General features: G+C 28.8%; 1 protein-coding gene across 1 annotated transcript in view; it reads left to right on the top strand.

Annotated features, from left to right (window-relative positions):
• LOC105113064 (cytochrome P450 705A5-like) overlaps positions 1-4,890 on the top strand; it is a 27,575-nt gene that overhangs the window by 551 nt on the left and 22,134 nt on the right. The window lies entirely within an intron of this gene.

Below are 4,890 nucleotides of genomic sequence, written 5' to 3'. Positions count from 1 at the left end.
TGGTTCTGTGTTTTTCTCTCCTTTACTTGCTTTGTTTTTTTTTTTTTACGCATGGTTTCTTAAGTTAGTTAGGACAGGAACGACGGTCGAGACCTGTCCTCTTTCCTTAGCTTTATGAATGTGGTTTTGTTTACGAGTGACAATCTATCCTCATCAAGAATCATGAGATTAGAGCAATATTTGTATCAAAAATTAGTCAGTGATTGTTATCCAGCCAAATCCTTAGATCTTTGCATACTTCTATATTACTATTTTCTCCTTTTTTTTGTTTGTCTGTACTGTTTATATGTGTACAAATGCCAGATAGTATATTCACGTCAAAAGCTTTGTCTCTTTTCACCCATAGCTATTTTTCTGTATAATGTTTAGATATTTTTGTGATTTCATCTTATAAGAAATCATCTCAATCTAGAAAATTAAATTATTATATAAAATTTTAAAATATAATTTATATTATTTTTAATATATTTTCTCAATTAAAATTTTTTTAAACTTGAAACTCATACATATATATATTATCTTATATTTAATTTCATTAATTGAAATAGAGGTATTGAAATTAAAATTCGTGACTGTTTAGTTATTAAAACTTTAATATTATATCAATAAATCATCTCAATTTAAAAATTTTAATTATTAAAAATATAAAATTTCAATATATAATTTATATTATTGTTAACACATATTAGTATTATTAATAACTAGTTGTTATCTTAGTGGGTGATTTATGTTTCTTTCCCGGGCAAACATAAAAAAATGCAGCTTGTGACCTCAATATTTCTATCAAATAATATTTTATCATTAATTTTTTATATATTTTTCATTAAAAGGTTTTATCCATTACTTTTCATCCATAATTCATTCAAATTACTTAGCAAATCATGATTCTTTAACAACCATTACAATGGAGGATGGTTATACTGTCATAAAACTAATAAAACTATTAGATTAGCTATCATAAAAGTTTAGTTTACAAGTATGCAATATTATATATATTATAATAAATTTACAATCAAAATAAAATACTAGCATATATACCACCAATATATACCAGAAAAATATAAAAACCTCCATAATAGATTAAAACATAATCTTAGCTTGCATATTAAAACTAGGTCAAGGCTCAACCACGAGCTCAGCAGGTTTGATTTAAATTCAAAACTTCTTTTAAGAACTTAGGTGCCATTGATGTAAAATTTTAATTTTTCACCAAATTAATATGTTTCATTCACTAAACCCCATTCTCGTTCAATTGATAAACAAATTTAAATTTAATTGATAATCTATTATAAATTTTATATTTAGAATAAAATATAAAATCACATAATTGAATTCAGTTCAATTATATTGTTTGGAATACTTGTAGAAATGAATTGAATTATCAATCTTGACTATTTTACTCTTAATTCATAAATCATTTTTTGTTATAAAATACCTTTATATTTATTTAAAATGAAATAAAACACAGATATTTTTAGAAAATATATAAATAGACAATTTAATATTAATTCTTTATTAAAATTCAAAAAATATGTATTTGTTAAAAAAGATTCAATCAAATTAATATTTTCATTGGAATATTGAGAAAAAAAACTCTAGAAAAACTCTAATAAAAATTCTAACATTTTACTCAAATCATACTTAAATAAAATAAATATTATACCATTGCAAATCACATTACCAAATAAACAATTCAATGACTAATATAATTTTGATAGTGTTAATAATTCATAAAGATACCACAATTCTTAGTTTTAATAATTCAAAAAAAATCACCACATAAAATAAATTCTCGACAATTATTGTATAAATAAGTTTGTTGCTATATATTTCGCTACCCAACGCCACTAAGAAGAACATGTATAGTTTAAAATGAAACCTTAACTTGATGGAGGGTCCCATGAATTTAGAGATAGTTTACTGTTGAAATTCCCTGAAATTGGTTTTTGACAACATAAATCTTGTGAATGGCAATTATGGTTTTCTAAAATGCAAAGAACATGTATGATCATTTGTTATTTTGAATTAGCTAATGGCAAATAATTAGTTCTGATTTATATTTCATGTGGTAATTATATATGTATTAGCTATCGAGCGATACATGCATCGTGTTTCTGGGAAATTGAGTCAAGTCCCTAGTTATTAATTCTTAGAATTGTATGCTGTTAAATAAATTGGAATAATGCTGATCATGATCTCTTCATCGTGAATAAGTTAGCGTTTCAGTGACCTCATGCTTGTGCCTCTATTACAGATGAACACTCATGCCATAGACCAAGATAACTCCAATCTCAAGAAATAGTGTGAAGAGAAGGATGCTGAGCTGAGCAGTGTTCTTCAATCAAATAATATGGCAGGTTTTAGGGTATTTTGGACTCACATCAGCAACATTTTTCAATTATCACCGTAAGATTTCACAGTAAGATTTCATAGTTTTACCGACAGACAATTCATCATTAAATTTTTTACCGACTAAATCGCCGATAAAAAATGTCTGTTGGCATACTGTTTGTTAGTAATACCGAATTTCATCACTAAGTCTGTCCGTAACAAAAAAAAAAAATATTACAAATGGTTTTATATCGGTAACAAAAAAAAATATTACAAATGGTTTTATATCCAGTAAATATTTTTCAGCTCTCAGTTAAATGCCGACAGACGGTATCCCTCTATAAATTTATCGGTGAGGGTGACATTTCCACCACTCTATAAAATGCTGACAGACTTTATTCATCTGTAAATTTATTGGTGATTGTGGCATTTGCACGAAGCTACTGTGCAATGCCGATGGATATTATCCGTCTGTAAATTCATTAGTGATAGTGGCATTTCCTGTTCTTTGTCATATGCCGACGACATTTCATTTGTAAATCCCTTGGTGGGTATTTTTAATTTTTTTAAAAAAAATTATTTAGAATAAATAATATAACATTATATAAATTAATAGTAAAAAAACCAATTATGTAAATAAAATTTTATTACACATCAAAACAAAAAAAAAAAGTTAAATATTATTGATTACAAATTGAATGTGTTTTAAAAAATATATATTTAATTAGCATAATGGCGAAACTGAAGAAGGAGGAAGAGAAGGAGGCTAGTTGTTATACAGCCAAAAAGGGGGTGCACATGTATCACCACTCTGTGATGCCATGTTTATGATCATTTGGCGAAATTGTTCATAATTTACTGAGAGTTGCTTGTATTTTTTTGTGAGATGAGCTATGTGTTGTTCATAATTCACTGATAGTTGCTCGTATTTTTTAGTAAGATAAGTCATGTGTTGCTGCAAGGTCACGAACTCCTTAAATTGGATGCTTAATACTGATTGGGAGCTCCCGACGGTTGAGACACTACGGGTATAGTATTGGAGAGCCCATACACCTGATTTTTATCGGGTTCGTCGGATGATCCTACCATGATCCACAAATTCGGATCGAGATTCGGATGGATCAAATGATCGTTTCCATATCTCTCCCTCAACTGGCTATTATAGGTGTCCTGAAAATGAAAAAGGAAATTATCATATTCAACTCAATAAAAATAATAACTTACAAAATAAAATGGTTGAACGAACATACCATAAAGTGTTGAGCGCTATTGTCAACGAACTATTGCCCCTTCTTTAGGCTGTCTTGACTCCGCACGTGCGTCTCAACAAATAGCTCCATTGGGCTTGGCTCACGTCCAAAAAACTTAGCCTGTAAGGAAAGAATTAATTAAGTAACAACAAATTATTTAATGATATATTTTATTTAAATTAATCTTACCATCCATTTTACATGTGTAGCAAATGAAATGGAGTCGCCGATATGCGTTGACACCGAACCATGAATTGACCGGTTCTGGTTGCTAGCACTAACTTGTGAGCATCGTGTGAGCCGCTCATATGTCATGTGCTTAAGATATTGCGACCATATATCTGCCGAGATGTATAGTAGTTTGAAATCCCTCCAAACCATCACGTTGTTCCAGTCTTGGAAACCGTTATCTCTCATGTTTTTTTTTCTATACTTCATACCAAAAATCACGCAACCTACTTCCATAATGAGAAACTAGATTTTGAAACATAATTTTTTTAAAAAAAATATTGCATTGTTTTTTATGTTACCTTGCCACGTGATTCTCCCACACCCTCCTCACTATAGTGTCATGCGCACTGTCCTCATTAAATTTTTCTTATATATAAATAATTAATTTTAAATAAAAATAATAATTTATTTACAATTATATTAATAATTTATTAGAAATAAGCTGGAAATTAAAAATTAACACCAACCTCAAATTTGTCAAACCATGCATCAATTTGATGTATCCATTCAGGATGTCCGGATACTTGACTCTATTGAAATAATAAAATCTACATCAACGATTTAAACACTGATGATATTATTCGAGCAGCCTCAATGTTTGTAAACCTAGAAATAAAATAAATTAATGAAATATTGATTAGTTGTTCATAAGTTATGTTATAATTAAAAAACAAAAGCTAAAACTAAAACAAACATATATTAAAAGGTCATCCTTTCATTGTGCCTCGTACTTGCGAATGAATTCATTCTACGGTGAAGGCACACTGTCTCTGCGCCGTAAAACCACGCTGGAAGAGGCAACATTGATTGACGACGCAAGTGCCTCTTCTTGATTGACATCTAAGGATATATCATCCTCACTGTCAGAAGAACTAGTTGCGACCATATGTAAGTGACGAGCTGTTGATTTCGTTCTATGTATCTATATAATTTTATACGAATAATTATATAATTAAATTTGATTGTTAAAAAAAAATTGATAGCACCTCCCTTATACTGATAATAGTCACAATCAATTGAAAACAAGAAAACCCAAAAACTCATACTAAAATAAAATTGACAATAGCATAACTAACCA

The sequence above is a fragment of the Populus euphratica genome, unplaced genomic scaffold (genome assembly GCF_000495115.2).
Source record: "Populus euphratica unplaced genomic scaffold, PopEup_1.0 scaffold385.1, whole genome shotgun sequence".
Taxonomy (NCBI): Eukaryota; Viridiplantae; Streptophyta; class Magnoliopsida; order Malpighiales; family Salicaceae; genus Populus; species Populus euphratica.
The sequence above is the reverse complement of the archived record's forward strand: the minus strand, read 5'-3'. Positions and strand labels throughout refer to the sequence as shown.